Source organism: Glycine soja, chromosome 4, assembly GCF_004193775.1.
Source record: "Glycine soja cultivar W05 chromosome 4, ASM419377v2, whole genome shotgun sequence".
NCBI classification, from domain to species: Eukaryota; Viridiplantae; Streptophyta; class Magnoliopsida; order Fabales; family Fabaceae; genus Glycine; species Glycine soja.
Genome location: NC_041005.1, coordinates 16,062,882 through 16,081,587, shown reverse-complemented (window position 1 = coordinate 16,081,587; position 18,706 = coordinate 16,062,882). Strand labels below are relative to the sequence as shown.

The following is an 18,706-nucleotide window of genomic DNA, read 5'->3' as shown; positions in this document are numbered from 1 at the left end:
CATTTTGTTATTTTTAAATTATAATTAAATTTATTGATTAAAACTCTTAAAAAATACCACGTGTATAAATTCCTTTTATAAATTATTTTTTATGTATATACTATAAATATAGATTTCGTATGTATATACTATATACATATAGATTATAGATATCAAATTGCAAGTGCAAAGAGTATAAGAAATTGCAAAAGCCTAGAAAATAACAATTAGTGAGCAAATCCATAGACACTATAATTAAAACTTAAAAGTGTTGATTAAAAATATTAAATAAATTAATAAGTAAATAACAAAAAATGAGATAAAATAATCACAATTGGATAATGTGTCTGACTTTCAAACTGCAAAAGCTTAATGAAGGCAAGTATGAAGCATAGAAACCAATTAGAGAGCAAGCCCTAAAATTCAACAACATTAAAAAGATCTCCAACAAAGTTTCATTATATGCAAATTTAACAATTACATCATAATTCCAACAGTTACTTCTTCTTCTCCTTCCTTTTGTCAATCCTTGCTTCTGCATATAGAACTATGCAAACATGATCATAAAGACAAAAAAAAATACAGATCTTCATTCATAAAGAATAAAAAAGAAATAGGAAAATGATGCAAGAAGACATGATTTATGCAGTCACGTGGGAGTAATGTTTTGGAGGGAGGGGAAACTCTTCAGTTAGCGACATTCTACTAAAAAAAGAAAAATCCACACCAAAGTATGTTCCGTAAGTTAATGAATTTTATTTTATAGCCGATGTGTGAACCAAAACATATCTCATAAACAATATATTTATGGACAAAAAGATTATTAATTACCTTTATATATAAAAAAGTACACTCAAAATGAATTGTAAAATTTAAAATTCAAATGTCCGCAGCAAAATTTAGCTATTTAAAACATATTAGTTGGATAGTCATCCTAAAAGTGTACATTAATTACTATTTTAAAGAATATTAATATGAAAATATTTAATTTAAAACAATATTCAATTTTTGCAGAATGTAATTTAGAGTGTCAAATATATTTTTAATATAAAAGTAGTATATTTCATTCTTAATTTAAGTATAATTAATTTTGAAAATTTAGTCATCTAAAAAATTGGGTAAATAATTTTTTTCCCTAAAAATTAAGTAATTTCAATTGTTGAATGAGAATTGGTTTGATCCTTAAAATTAACTACTATTAATATACGTTGTTGACATATATAAATGGGTAGGGGTGGGTAAACGGACTCAGGTTCATAGACTGGCCCGACGGGCCCGCGTTCCGTGCGAGTAACAGACCAATTTTTTTAAATAGTCTATGATTATATAATATTTTTGAGTCCGTCCCGCTTAACCCGCGGACTGTGCGGGTTTTGCCCGCGGGATCCGCAGGTTGCCCGTAAGCTTGCTTAATCCATGGTTTGAGAATCTCATCAACTACAACATCTTAAGAATCTCACTTAATCCAGATCTTTCATTGTTGGCTTGTGATATTTTGAGCATCCAAATTACAACTATGACTTCCAAATCGGCATTTAGTATTGGCTCACGGGTGCTTAACAAATATCAAACTAGGCTTCTTGGTGATAATATGCAAGCCTTGATATGTACTAAAAATTGGTTACTAGGATTTGATGAGCAAGGTAAATAATGTGTAATAATTGTTGTCTTGTGATCACTTAACTTGAGTTGATTCTAATATTTATTATCGCTTTGAGTTTTAGGAAAAGAATATGAAGATGTAGAGATGAAGAAGGCCCAAGCTACTTCAAATATGAAATCATTTGTTGTTGGAGATGTTTAAGTTTCATATTTTAGATTTATTGATTGGATTTTCTTTTGTTAAGACATTATTTATTTTATTGATGTAATTGACTAATTGTTGATATTTTATTTACATTTGTGTTGAACTTAACTTGATTGTGTTGTATTTTTTATTGAAATTGAAATTCTTTTAAAACTAGGCCCGCGGATCGGCCCGTTTGACCCGCGGGGCCGGGGCGGACCAATTTATTAGGTCCTATAAGAATGCGGGACGGGCTGGCCCGGTCCGCTGCCAATGTGGGCTTATGCGGGCGGGCTTTGCACGGGGCGGGCCAGCCGGTTACCCACCCCTATAAATGGGTGTTAGCTATCACCATGAGAGCTGTTCCTCGGTCAGTTCGGATCGATTTTGGTCAAATTTAGGATTTAACTCAACCAAATTTGATTGACTTGATTGAGTTCATTTTTCACAATTTATTTTTGAAACCCAACCTAATCCATTCATGAATTGTTTGGTTTGGTTGGGGCTGACGGGTTATCCATTTAATTTTTTTTTTCTTAGAACTACTATTTTATATATGATTCATCTTAATATTCAATACAATTATTACAATATTATCATATGTTTGAAAATAATAAAATTGATTCATTTAATAAAATTAACTAATATTCTAAAATAGACTAATACAAATTAAAACTAAATATTCTTTAACAAGATTTATTATAATTGTCTAAATCGCAACTATTTCCTACAAATTAATTTCATGCAATAAGCTTTGCTACAATAAGATTTATTGCAACCAGATTTGCTAAAACAAAATAATAAAATATGATCCATTAATATTATAAACATGACAAAAAAATATGAAAAAAGGTGAAATAAATAATAATGTTTCTAAAAGTAATATCTTACAAAGTTCCAACACTTGGGGTCCCAATATTAGGAGAATTTAGGGTCAAACCAAACAACTCTAAAAGTTTTGATCGGTTCGATTTGGTTTTGATCCGATCTATAAATTTAAACTCATGACTCAACCCGTACATGAGCAGTTTTGATCAATTCAATTTAATTTTGATCCAAATACATAAATGACCTAACTCAAACTGTTCAGATTGGCTTGGATCAATTCGGATTCGCGGATGACCCGTACCCATAAACACCCCTAATCACAAGATAAGTGATTGCATAACCTACAATCTATCAATTGTATTAAATTAATTAATTAATAATTACTGTAAAATGATAATTGATTGATTAAATAAAATTAATAATTATTTTATTCTATAAACATACTAATTATAAAGATTCAGTAATTAATTTATTAAATAAATGACCATTGATTTATAAATAATATATCTCAAATGATTTATAAATCAATAATTTGTGTTTTGTTGAGTTAGTCTAATTAATCTAACAATTAGTGATTTAAATTGGTAGTCAATAATGATAAAATATGTTTTAATGATAAATCTTAATAAGAAATATTAATGAATGTTTAAATCAAATTTTTAATTTAAATTTTAAATTAACAAAGAATTAATTGTTTAGAACTCTAGAGAATGTCACACGTCAACATTCCTTATAGAAAATATTTTAATATGTATATACTATAGACTATAGATTATATTAGCTATTAAGTTCTTAATTAAAATTCTTAATAAATAATTTTTGTAATATATAAATTATATTTTAGATTTATAATTATCAATTTAAATATAAGTGAATCATCAATTTAGTCCTGAAATTGTAATAGTAAATAAAATTGATTCCTAAAATTAATAAAGTGATAAAAATAGTCCCTTAAATAAAATCACAAAATAGTTTCTAAAATTTTACATTATCAACCAATTTAATTTCTAAAATTATAATGATCCATTAAATCGATACTTGAAGTAAAAAAGGCATAATTCCTAAGGTTTTCTTACTACATAGGTTGATCCTAAGCTTAAATATATATCTTTTTCTTCTATCCATAAGAATCAAAGACAAAGACAAGTATCATTGTTAATAAAATAAAAGTATAGAAATAATTACAAAAACTCACATTCTTGTTAACAACTAGGTTAGATTCCCTTGATTTACACATGCATTTTACCACCTCTAAAGTGAATTTAAGCATTCAGAAAATGGTAAAAATATTACAAGTGAGGTTCGAACCAATAACATCTTTCTTTCCCACTATATATAAAAAATATTATATATATATATATATATATATATATATATATATATATATATATATATTACTGCATTTGTTACATTTGTATGAAAGATATTGAAAGTTAAGATGACAAATTTATTTATTAAATATTTAAAGTTTAGTTTATTTATTTTCATTATTAATATCCCTTGTTAAAATTGTACATACACATATTAAGTCGCATACAAATGCAAATATATTTTAAAAAATTATAATACATGTTTACCAAAAATTAGAATAATATAAGATATTTAGAAAATTGTAATTATTTGAATGTATATCAACATCTAAAATTTGTATATGATTTGTAAAATATTGAAAGTTGGGCAAAAAATATTTTTTTAAGAAAATTTTAGAGATTAATTTGACCAACCATTAAAATTTTAGGGATTCATTATAATTTATATTCAGGGTTCATTTTTTGCATTTTATTTATTTTAGGTCTCAAAATTATTTGAGAAATTTCAAATAGGTTTTTAAACTAATTATCTTTTAATTGAGTCCTTGAACATGTATTTGTTTTAGTCTCTACTTTTCTTTATAGTTGCATATATATATATATATATATATATATATATATATATATATATATATTTTGTAGTTTCAAGCCACTATAAGCTAATCTTGTGGACTTTGTAATTTCACCTTATTTTTAATCTACTCCTAAAATAATTTGGAATGTTTAATTTGGATGGTGAAGCTCATTATCTCTAATACAGATTATTCTTCTCTTTTTTGGTGGTGCATTTCATCAAAACATACATCTTTCAATCTTCATAATCCGTTTATTCTATCTACATGTATACTTGTTTTCTTAACTGCTAATTTCTTTCAATTTAAAAATAATCTTATATTATAATTTAAATTATTTATTGTAAATTTTAAATATAATTTATGTATTTAAAATATTTATTTATTATGAATTATAGTTATAATCATATAAAATAAATATTTATTATGTATAATGTATGTACATGTTAAAATACCAGTTATTAATAATTTCTTTTAAAACATTGCTGAAATTTAATTTAGAAATAGACACTAAATTGGGTATTAAAAGTGACAAAACAATTAAGAAAATCAAATTTACAAATGAAAATAGAAGAAAACTAGTTTGAAATACTTGAAAGATAACTTTTTTATCGGTTAGGAACATAATGCATAAAACACACATCTAGAGAAAAATATATTAAGAACAAGTTAATAGAAATAGAAGGGTGTTGTTCTAGTTTAACTAGAGGTCTTGGATATGCAATTTCAATAAATACTTGGAGAGAATTTGGCTCCTAAGATGATCTAATTCGACTCTAATAAGAATATTTCTAGTGGAGTGGAGAACATCTATGGTCTAAACAAAAAAGTTAATAAAAATAGAGAGAATAAGAATGCTATTCTTCAAAATATATGTATTTTAATTAATAAAAAGTTCAATTTTATGCACTTATGATGAGAAGGCTTTTTTTGTCAATCAATCAAAACTTATGATAGGTGTGATATATAAAATTTAATAAACATTTTATACCTGACAAATTTTGATTGAACTGAGTTTATAGACTATTTTCCACCACTAATAATTGTCACATGTACTTGCTCCAACCTGAAGTCTTCTTTCCATTGCTAACCACTTCAACTTGTGACAATCCTCTCCCATTTATTCATATGCATGCTTAGAAAACCGATTAAAAAAATATTTTCAAGACAAAAATCACTACTAAAAAAAGCCCTTTTTACGACAACAATTCTACGACGATTGTTTATAACCGATTTAGAAAGTGGTACGGTGACATTTTTGTAATTATTGTGACTAAAATTTTACGACACACATTCTAAGATGGTTATTGAAAAGCGCCTTAGAATGTTATACAAATTAAATTTTACACCGGTTTACTGAACAACCGTCGTAATTTAAAAATAAAAAAATAAAAAATTATATAAAGATCAGGAGAAATCTGAATAGACTAATTATGTTTTTGTTTTGGAAAAGATAAAAAGGAGAAATCTGAAGAGACTCTTTCTCTCTCCACTCTCCATCATCTCTACAATCCCTCCCTCCCTTCCTAGCCTCACAAACCCTACCCGCCACCATGGACAGTAACAACCTCTTCTCCGATTACTTCTCCGACGACCTCGATTCCTCCCCTACCGTCCCCACCGCCGTGACCACGACCACGACCACCAATGCAATTTCATCGCCCTCGAGCCTCTCTACCTCCTCCCCTACACCTGGTGGCTCGAAGAAGCTGATCATCAAGGAGAGGTCGTGCTTTATATGGTGTCGTGCAATTCCAATTTTGAAGCCGAGATTTTGCTTCATCTAAGGAAGGAAGAGAACCCACACAACAACAACATTGGGGTTTCTGCGCGTCAGTATGCCTTCGTTCTCACTTTAATGTCGGCACCGTAGAGGTTTCTTTGCACCTTCAAATCTAGAACCTTCCTTTTACTTCCCTTAGTCCACTCTTACCACACCCTAACACCCTCACTCTCGCCAATGCCTCGCAATTAGGTATTATATTCCTCTTTTGATTTCCGAAATCATTGCTTTTCTTCAATTCTCTTTCTTTCCTTTCTCGAATTCGTAGCTCAAAGCTGAAATTTGATGATCTTATAATGCTTTTCCGATCGAACGAACTGAATTTTTTTATCGATGATTGATTGTTTTGCAGCGAAGTGGCGTGCACCTGGAGCGGAAGTGGAAACAAAAAGCGAAAACAGAGGGACAATTATCGGTTGTGGCGGACGCAGTGGAAACTGTTACTAACAAGCTCAGTGGATTGAGTATTGGCGATAACAGTGGGAAAATCGTGGCGCAAGGTTCGATTGCGATTTGGAAACCTAAATCTTATGGAACTGCGAGTGGAGGCACTGTTACCAAAGTTGAAAATGGAGCTGGAGTTGATGCAAGTGTGGCTTCAATGCAAAAAAGTAGTGGTAGTGGTTTGAGTAAGATATATCGCGGTGATTTGTTAGAGAATTTCACTATGGACAACTCCACCTACTCACGTGCACAAGTTAGAGTGACTTTCAATCCTAAATTTGAAAACGAGAAGTCGGATCAAGTGGTATATTCTTTCTGTCACAATTTTTTTCCTGTTTTGAAATGTGTTGTGATTTTTGCGATTTACGTTTGAACTTTGAAGTATGTGTTTAATCTTAGCCTTTTAGGATAGTTCAAGACAAAATAAACATAGTTTTTATGGAAGTTTTGGGGAGAATAGGATTTTAGGATACATGGAGGATGGAATAAAGCGATGAACGATTCTAGAAAGGAACTTTTGTCTTCTTGAAGGATTTCTGTTTGCTATGGGAAGATGTGTTTATTTCTCTCGTGCAAAATTCTCTTCTTTATCGTAGCAATTGGTGAATCATTGTCAACATTGAAGGTCTTGAGGTTGAATCATTGTCAACCTTTTTTTCCTTGAATATAATCTTTAGCAATTGGTGATTTCGTTTCAAAGTTTTTGTTGGCAGTAGTTTTTCTTTGTTAGCTGGTGTTGAAGAAAGAATACTAATTCAAAGATTTTTATTAATGAGAAACAAGAGAGCGGAGAATGGGGAGGGAGGACAAAAACAGAAAGGATGAACAAATGAAAAGAAGTACAGAAATTCAGCTATAAATGGCAACAAATTTGTGGTTTCAACTTTATTCCTAAAACATTCTATATTTTTTTTTATCATTTGTGTCACCAATTATAGAGATAGTAAGTCTAATAATGAGTGACATCAGTAGCATTTTTTTTCTGGCAGTTACTACTATGAACTTTTGGTTTTGTTACTCAAATGAGTCAAATAATCTAGAGAGACGTATGGTCTTGTCATAAATAGCTTAAAAGTATGTACGTACTTTAACTTCTCTGTAATAAATAATTATTATTTTATGACTTTAATAAGCTATTAAAGTTTTGAATTTGTTTCTTAAAATAAGCATAAAACTATTTTTTTAAGCAGAATCAATTTAAATAAACACATAAAAAATCAGAAAACTGCTAATTTTGTTTATAAAAAAAAGCATTTTTTTTATAAATAATATTATCAGGCACTCTGCTGTAGCAATTATATCAGAATATGTATTACGAAATTAACATGATGTCCATAGTATGCAAAGGCCCTCTGTTAGACCTGTGTAGACATTGGTGCACTTTATTTTGCGTTGAATATTACTATACGAGAAGGTAATAATTGCTGCACTGCCTAATTTATGAAGAGTCTTTTGGCTGATAGATATGAACAAAACATCTAATCCTATTCTGCAAAATAAAATGCCACTGAATCAGAACTGATAATGCATTATTTTGGAGTGAGCTTTGATGCTATAATCTAATTGAATTTCGTTTTTGGGGTGAAATCTCAAGAAATCACTTACGTATTTATCTATTTCAGGGCTTGATACCTCGTGCTAAACTTCTTTTGACAATTGGAGGAACATTCTTCTTGGAATTTGGGCCGTTGATCCTCATAATTGTTGCAACCTTTTCTGCCATTGGGATTTGGGTGTATTTTGGATACTAAATATCCAGTGGTAGTCCTGAATTTTGTTTTTGCAATTTTGTTTCCAAGTTTTCAATTTTGGGTGCTTATTTGTGATGTTAAAGGTTTGTTTGTTCTGCAAATGATAGCAATAGCATATGTTGATGCCATGTTTCTTTAACTGCTTAGCTAATGATGTATAGTCTATTATTATTTATATTTGCCCCCTAAAATACACAGTTTGAATAGTTCTAACAATAAAAGACTCTAAAAATTTGTATATATGAATTTCCAGACATTGGCTTATGACAGCTAGCCTGATATCTATCTTATTTGTTCCACATATAAGGTGAGCTTCCTATATGATTGATTCTGGGTTGGGTACTTGGGTTGTATGATATCCTTGGCTAATTCTATTTAGTGGAGATAATGTTTACCATTTATTCTAGGTAGAATTACTTTGGCATTCTACAAGATTTTCTTGCCATGCAGGCGGGCTGAATTATCAGCTGAGGCTGTGAGGTAGCACTTCTACCCCGGGGTGTTACATATATATTTTTTATTGAAACATGTATGTGGCAGACAAATTGGGTCATGAGATGACTGAAATGACTTGCATAATGTGAGAGATAAATTGGGTCATGAGATGCCTGGTTGAATAGTTGTGGCTTCATTGTGGAGATTGAGATGACTGAAATGACTTTCATAATGTGAGATAAGATATAAAATTAAGGTCCCACAAAATATTGTTGATTCCGTCTTTTGAGTGATAAGCCTGCTATATTGGTCCATTTCCATATGAAGATTGCATCTATAGTCTTGATCTGAATTATGGAGGAATAGTTCAAGAACCATTACAATTTTGACTTTCATTTTTTTTTTAATTTGCAAATATGGACAATAGTGAGTTATGATGCCTACTTCTCACACAACTCTTTTATTCTTCGTGGAACTGAAATTTTATAGAACCAAATAAAATCAAAACATGTACTAATCATTTAAGAACATAATGTAAATTCTTTATATACTATCATGAAGTTTTTATACTTTTAACGATTAGAAATTACTATAATTGTGATTTTCAAAATAATTATCATAAAACTCAGCAATTTATCAAGCATGAATTTGTACGATTAATTAGCCCTGAAAAAAACATTATAAATTCAAATACCAAACTATTAAAACTACATTAAAAAATTTAGACCATAGTAAAATAGTTAATTTTGACAAACTTAACTTTTTGGAAGGAAAATAAAATGCAATTATGTGATTTCCTAATGGTAAATTAACGGCACAGGTTCAACTACATGGCTATATCAGATGAAAGATAGAGAAGCATGTCAACGATGAGAGACAGAGAAATTGGCCAAATCCTGACTTACCCTAAAGCAGTTCTATTAACCAGACCAATCAACCTAGAATTTAGAGGAGAGGTATGCAATAATGCAATGCATAACTTTTATTATGTGTGATTTGTCTTAGAGTTTAATCAGTGTTAGTGCTAGTAAGACATTGTTGGATCAAGTGACATCGGAATAATTAAGAAGGGGGGAAGGGTTGAATTAATTACTAATGTGTCTTGACTAATTAAAAATTTATCCTTCTTAATGTTACTAGATTCAACTAGGCTTTTACTACTAAGTTAAGAAAGTAAAGAACAGAAACAATAACTTAACCAAAAGTAAAAGTGACAATTAAAAGTACACAGCGGAAATTAAAGAGTGTAGGGAAGAAGAAGACAAACACAAGATTTATACTGATTCGGCAACAACCCGTGCCTACATCCAATCCCCAAGCAACCAACGGTTCATGAGATTTCTTTCAATCTTGTAAAATCCTTTACAAGCCAAAAGATCCACAAGGGATGTACTCTCCCTTGTTCTCTTTGAACAACCAAGTGGATGTACCCTCCACTTGAACTGATCCATAAGAGATGTACTCTCTCTTGTTCTCAGTATAACAACCCAAGTAGATGTACCCTCTACTTGTACCACAAAGGATGCACCCTCCAATGTGTTAGGAAAAATAATTCTTAGGCGGTTAGTCCCTTGAATTCTCTGTGAGGGGATACAAAAGATATCTTAGGCGGTTAGTCCTTTGAAATCTTTTGTATAAAGGGAAAGGGAAAAAGATATCTCAGATGGTTAGTCCTTTGAAATCTTTTGTAAGAAATAGAAGATATCTTAGGCGGTTAGTCCTTTGAAATATTTTGTTAAGAGGGAGAAGTGAAGAAACAAAAGAATTCTTAGGTGGTTAGTCCTTTGAATCTTTTGGCAAGAGAAAGAAGTGAATGAAGAAGAAGAGTAGCACAAGTTTTTGGTCAGTGAATTTTTCTTGAAAGAGAAAGTATTGAATAAAAACTCTTAGAAAGATAAAGAGAAATGAATGAAAGAAATCAATCTTTTTGAATGAAAGAAATCAGTCTTAGTTGTATATGAAATTTATGTCATGGTCACATATTTATAATCATTTGATGACTCAAATTAAAGTTTGTGACTTTTGGCAATTTCTTTAAAACCAGTCACTTTAAAAGTTGTGACTTTTGTGAAAACTAGTCACTTAAAAAGTTATGACTTTTGAAAAAATCTTCAGAAACAAGTCACTTTAAGAATTGTGACTTTTGGAAATTTATTTTTCGAAATCAGTCACTAGTAATCGATTACCATTATAGTGTAATCGATTACACATCAAAAGATGTGACTCTTCATGTTTAAATTTGAAAATCAAAATGTTTAGAAACACTGGTAATCGATTACAAGTATTGTGTAATCAATTACACAAGTTTGAAATGATTTGAAAATGTTTTATCACTAGTTGTGACTCTTGAAATTTGAAATCTAACGTTTTAAAACATTGATAATCAATTACATGATTATGGTAATCGATTACAGTTTTGTAAATCAGTTTTGAAAATAATGTTGGCTACTGGTAATCGATTACTATCTTCTGGTAATCGATTACCAGAGAGTAAAACTCTTTGGTAAACGATTTTGTGAAAAATTCTTATGCTACTCAATGTTTTGAAAAACTTTTTTAGTACTTATCTTGATTGAGTCTTCTCTTGATTCTTGAATCTTGAGTCTTGAATCTTGATCTTGATTGTTCTTGAATCTTGATTCTTGAAACTTGATTATTCCTGAATCTTGATTCTTTGAAACTTGATTCTTGAAGCTTTTTGACTCCTGATTCTTTGGAACTTGCTTAACTCTTGATTCTTTGGCATCATCAAAATAATCTTGGAAGTCATTGCTTCCACAAGTATTAGTTAGCAAATTAAAGAAAAAAAGTTTATAAAAGTATATAATATCATGTTTATAACTTTTTTTACACTTTTTTAGTTTTATAAGTTTTTAGATTTTTATGGCTCATTTATACTTTTAGTATTTGAAATTTGGTATGAATTCATTTTTTAGTCTCTTCAATTAAAAAATACATTTTAATCTATCATATTTAAAAACTTTAAATATATTTTTAACCACTCAAGTTTGGGGATTCCAAAATTTAAAGCTAGACATGCTAACAAGAGTGATAGCTTAGATTAGGTTAAATGTAATATAATATTAATTTATTTTTGTATTATTCCTTGATTTAAAAGAACATTTTTTTTTGTTTTTTCCTCCAAAAATATACTCTCAAACATATCTTGAAGACTTGAAGATATTGTATTTTGTATGATTATATATGTTATCAGCAATGTATTCCAATTCCAAATGTATTGAACAAATTAAATTGGAGGATATGAATATTCTGAATACATAGTTAGGCATATATGACGTGTACGTATCAGTTTCAGAGGCAAGAACGTGGTATCATATTTTAAACTAATATCTCATTTTTTAAAATTTAGAATTAAATATAATTTTGGTTTTCTATTTTTTAAAATTCACAATTTTAGTCATCTTATTTTATAATAAAATATTTAATATTCATATTTTTAGTCATCTTATTAAATTCGAGGATATTAATATTCATATTTTTCCCAAAAGGTTTCTCATTATAGTTTGCTTGCAGATACAATCAGAACAATTGAGGGTTACTTTGATATAATTGTGATGCGACATTTTGAAAGTGGTGTTGCAGCTACATTTGACATTCCAATAATCAATGCAGGGGATGGTCCTGGACAACATCTGACTCAGGTATGCCTAAAATAGCCATCAATGCAGGGTTACTCTCATGAGAGAGTTTTATCGACAAAACAGTTATTTCCAGAGAGAATATCTAATTTTCTTTTCAGTTTTTCTTTATATTTTGAGTCATTCAATTTTGTTTTAGTCAACTAGAGGTAAACCATTATTACTTTAATTGCTCCATGAAACAAGAAAATATAATTAGTACTATAGGAGTATACTTACTCGGTTTACTTGATCTTTTATTTTTTTAGCTTAACTACTGTTGTAGTTAGTTAGTTTAAAGGTCAAAATAGATCTAAGCTAGCTGGCACATATTTTTAGAACAAACCTATAATACTATAATTAGTTTGTAAAAGTGACTCAAACAGATCAATCAACCATATAAAGTTAGTAGGATGCAAATAATTAGTTACAAAAATATGAAGGACAAATTAAGTATTATTATTAATTTTTAATTATTTTGCAGTTGGGTAACCCTGAAACATTTGATGCTGAGGACTGGATGGGTCTGGTTGATTATGCTTGGAGCCATGTTGTGATATCTGATGAACACTTTAAGGTGACCTTCTAAATTGAGATATTAGGTGTTGATTGATATTCTCTCTAGTCTCTACACAAAATTGTGATATATAAAAAATCCATAAATAAAGTTATAAAATTCTGATTTTTATCCCATTCTCTCCATTCTAATAAGTTATAAATATTAGCATTAATCATAGATTAAAATTCTGATTTTTATTATACATGTTGATGTGCTGTATAGTGTTTCATCCATTACTTAGTACATACATGCCATGAACCTTAGAAATTGTACAAGAACTTTTAAATGATTTTATAATTGTTTAAATTGTGTTTAGTATGTAATTAAATGATTTTATAATTGTTGAAATTGTGTGTTGTAATTAAAAACAAGAACTTTTAAAGCATAAAAGAACATGTTGTAGAAAGCCAAGCTCAAAATTGTCATTCCAAGACGGTTATTGAAATATCTTAGTTTCTCAAACTTACTACGACGGTTCGTGTTTAACCGATTTAGAATGTTGCATTTTCTAAGACGGTTATTGAATAATCATCTTAGATTTTGCATGTTGCGAACAACATTTTAAGACGGTTGTTAACATAACCGTTGTAGAAACTAATACTTACTAAGACGGGTGTAAAGCCTTTGAAAAGGGAACATTTTAAGACGGTTATTCAATAACTGTCTTAGAAAATACAACTATCTACGACGGTTCATCAACCGTCTTTGTAAGCACAGTACCATATTACAACACCACATTCTAAGACGGTTCAAAACCGTCTTAGAATGTCGTCTAGAACCGACTTAAAAGAGGCTATTTATAGTAGTGACTAATTTTACCAAAGCATCAAACAAGACAACAAGGTTTTGCGCATTGGATTTGCATTGGAACACACATCACAATCATTTCAACTACAAATCAAACATGTACCTACACGCTAGTGACAACAAGGTTCATAAAGGACCTTAGCACAAAAAAGTCTTGAGGTTCAGGTTCTCTTTGTGACACCCTATACCCCAACATGCATATAAATGAAAAAAAAAATATACATAAAATGCGAAATCTAATTAAATCAATTTTATTTAATAAAATCATAAGTAAATCCACGTGGGTAAAAGGTTCACATTTGTGTTAATCACCAAATTAAAAACTTTTCAATTAAGGGTATGAAAACATCTCCAACTCAAAACAAGGCCATCCAAAATTCCAAAGAAGGAACTAAAGACTCGGCATGTGAAAGAAAATGATAAAATTTACATGTCCAAAAATTCATGCAATTATTACATAAATGCATGCCCCAATGTCACTTCCTATCAGAGTATTGTGTTCCAACGTCCTCTAACACGAGATTCTCCATAGCCGTCCACCTAATCATCTGCTCTCACAAACACAAAGTTTGAGATCATTACAGGATCCAAACACAACAACACAAGTTAGTTATTATATTCCTAACTAATAGAGAGAAACAGGACAACAGAGATATACATATCATATAAATGAAATACAACTTACTTAAACACAACTCACGTTATTCCACCACTTATTGTGTAATATCACATCTCAATGCTACACGTCTCACACATTTTCATATCATTCACGTACTTAAGGATTAAAACACAATATCACTCAACCAATCAATATCGATCAATACAGAAGCGTTATGCAACAAATATACTAAGACTCAGTCCTACATGCAATGTGCTACCATGTTAGTGAAAAACCTCGTCGGGCACCTAGGAGTACATGACAAGAAAGACCACACACTAGTAAGTCAGGTCACTCTCACTAGGTAAAATCATAGGGAGGCAAGTCAGGGTCACACTGTTTTGCGAGAATGCTCCAACCGTGTGGGATCGACACATGCTTAAAGGGGCATTCAAACCGAGTATATTTACCCCCAAGGCCTAAACTACGAAGAGTCCGTCATGGCCTCTACCTCCTGATTCATGTCCAACTCAGAAAATATTTTAGCATACAGACACTATCTATGAACTATACAAAACACACGACTCCTCAATTGTTCTCAAAATAATTTTAACTTGTCATGCCTCAAAGTGATTAAACTCGTCGAGTTCCCATAGTATATCTCATCACAATATTCGTCACGCATTAACTCATCACCCTTAAAGAGTCTTTCAGTCATATGATTGTACGGTTCATAACTCATAACTCAATGCACACAACATCTCAATACACATGTATATCTTACAATTCAACACATACTCAATTTATCACATACACGCAATCTCAATCACAATGTTATTATCCCAAAGTAACATGTTATCACACCTCATGAATCATATACACATCATACAATATTAATATATGCATGACACAAACACAGACTTTACCTATGAGCTATGCAATACACATAACTACTTAATTATTTTCAAAATCATTTTAACATGTCGTGCTTTAAAGTGATTCAACTCGTTAGGTTCCCACAGTGGATCCCATCATAATACTCGTCGTGCATTAAGTCGTTGCCCTTAAAGGGTCTTACAATTGTGTGATTGCATAGTTCATAGCTCACAACTCAATACATACAATATCTCGATACACATGTATCTCCCAATTCATCGCATATTCAATTTATCACTTACACACAATCTCAATCACAATTTCAAGAATAAAATATAATTTTGAAGGCAATAAGCATTGTTTAAATGACTTACTTTAACAAAAATCCATCTAGCAGCAAGCTTGGATTTACTTTGTTGACTATCGTCAAATCCTTTCAAAGCATTGTTCAATAGAAACATACATGCATCTTGTACAATCAAAATATTGATGTTCCCGAGTAATGCTAATGTAAATGCATTGGAAAATACAACTGACCTGTTAATAATTCCTTTCAGGTAGTTGTCCTGCCTATTATGCAAGGAACAAAACCAGATGACAACATTATCCTTAGGACATATGACGACCATTTGCCAAGTTGTTATAGTGCATACATTATTTAAATTCATTTTTTCAGTTTAACTTACCCATTCAAGTAGGGTCCTAGGTATACATTCCTCTTTGAATTATGCATCCAATTCTTAATATAACTTTCTTATTCAAATTGCAATTGCCCAGATCTTTGTATGGATTGTGGCTCGAGGAATCCATACACATTGGCTATGAATTGCGATTGCCTAGTTCTTAATATAAGTTTCCGATTTTGCATCTCTTAATATAAATTTTTGATACAAATTGCGATTCAAATTGGATCAATGAATTGTTGCACCCCAGATACAAAGGCTTCTTCGAATCAGCTTGCAATGTATCATACATAGGGGCATGTGCTTGTTGAAAAGACACTCGTCCAAGATCACGAATCATATCCTCTAAGTGATCTCCCATTTCTACATCAAACGGTTTAGATTGGGACCCCCTCTGCATGTCTGTCAATTCACCATGCCATATCCACGTTTTATAATTTTTCTTGATCCCATCACACAACAGATATTCCCATATGTCATCGAGTATTTTTTGTCTCCCGTTCAAACAATTTATACAAGGACAAAAAAAAAATTTCGTCAACATTCAGTCGACTTCTTTCGAAAGCAAATTGCAAGAACTATTCCACGCTTTCCTCATACGTGTTGGACAAGTGGCCTCAATAACCTAAGGGGGGGGTGAATTAAGTTTTAAAATTTTCCCACTAACAAATTTTTAACCCCTCTTTAAAAGATATAGGATAGATTTAAAATGTAGAAGAAGAAGCAACAATCAATTTAATCGATGTTCTTTAAATGTGCAAGACAAAATTGATTGCAATAAAATAAATGAGATAAGGGAAGAGAGAATTGCAAACTCAATTTATACTGGTTTGGCCACTTCCTGTGCCTACGTCTAATCTTCAAGCAACACACTTAAGATTTCCACTTTCCTTGTAAAACTCTTTTACAACTTCTGAACCACCTAGGGATCCCTCTCCCTTGTGTTTAGGATTCTCACAATTCAAGCGACAAACAATCTCTTTATCACAACAATTCTTTTTCAGAAAGTACAAATGTTTTTTTTCTCTTTTAGAGAAGATGATACAAGTTGAAGTTCTTAGAAGAATACTCAAATGATTTGCAAGTGTTTGGCCAATGATTTGTTTATGAGAGAATAAGACAATAAGGTTCTAAAAATTTCTAAAGATTTTCATAGATAAGTCACATATTTATAGGCCCTTGGTGGCTTTTCAAAAACTTATGAAGGGATGCGAATTTTTAGAGTAATGTTTTAAAAAAATCCTCACTGGTAATCTATTACACAGTTATGTAATGAGAAGTCATGATTTTTCAATTTGAATTTCTTTAAGATAATTTTCTGTTTCTGGTAATCGATTACAATGCTTGGTAATCTATTACCAATGGAAAAATGCCTTTTTTAGAATTGTTAAAATATTTTAAAACTTCTTATAATCAATTTGAAAATTATGTTTTGAGGCCAAACCTTTTCAATCATTAAGAGATTCTTTTAACAAAAATAGACTAAGACTTATCTTTTCTCTTGATCTTTGTTTTCTTGATCTTGATTTGGACTTGAAGTAAACTTGTGTTGCTTCTGTCTTTGGCATCATCAAAACCTTCATACACATACATTCACATTCTCTCCCTTTTCGATGATGACAACCATCTAAAAGCATTTATAGAAAATATTGCTTTTGTGAGACGATCACTCTTCCTTAAGTTTGCAATCATTGCTTAGCAGAAAATATTTTCAGAAAGGGTTGCAGAAAAATATACCCTGTACCTTACATGATTCTCTCCCCCTTTGGCAACATCAAAAAGACGGTAACACCAGAATAGAAACAAGCATTCACATACCTAGGAGGAAAAAAAAATAGAAGAAGCAAAATGATCCTATACATGGATAGAAACAAGCAAGAAGTCAAAGAGGAAAAACCAAGAAGTCACAGAGGAATCAACCAATTGCAAAACACATCAAGTCTTAAACAGTAATAGGAATGACCAAAACATTCATAGAACAACCAAGTCCAAAACAGAAATCTAAAGAACCAAATCCGAAATTAACACAATGCAGGAGTTTTGGAATATCAAGAAAATTAAAGAAATATAATACTAGATAAATTAGCACTAAAAAATCTTCTATGGATCCGTCGGAGGATCAAAGCATCGAAGAATGAAGCTCATATCATCCTCAAGACACATGATTCATGAATCCATAGCATCGAAACGATCACTGACAAAGGCTCAAAGATCCCTAAGTTCAGTGAGAACATCATTCAGCAGTGAAGACGAGGAATCCCTTTGTGGCGGTGGGAAGGGTGTTCGTTCATCAGGAATTGGAGGTAGAAGGTCTTGTTTCCGCACCCATTGGCCATCCATTTCCTTTTGGTACCCAAATAAGGCAACAACAGGATCACCAATAGCAAAAGAATTTTTGACTTTAACAAATGGTTCATTATCTAGAGGGACATTAGAATGTTGGAGAAAGAGAGTGACAAGTTGGGGGTAGGGAAGAGGTGCATTCGTCCGTAATGCCTTATGCATATGGTACCAGACAAGATGGGCCCAGTCAATTTGACGACCGATTTGAAGGGTCAACAATAGAATTAAATCCTCCTCAGAGGCCTGAGCAAGATTTGTTGAACGAGGAAGCAAAATACGACACAAAATATAGTGCATGATACGACATTCAAAAG

At 31.0% G+C, this 18,706-nt stretch overlaps 1 long non-coding RNA gene across 1 annotated transcript; it reads left to right on the top strand.

The window, feature by feature from the left end:
* Positions 1 to 5,917: 5,917 nt before the first annotated feature.
* On the top strand, positions 5,918 to 8,732 carry LOC114409432. The gene is made up of 3 exons (XR_003666089.1): positions 5,918 to 6,450; positions 6,611 to 7,006; positions 8,325 to 8,732. It is a non-coding gene; the product is annotated as an uncharacterized LOC114409432 (long non-coding RNA).
* Positions 8,733 to 18,706: the final 9,974 nt, after the last annotated feature.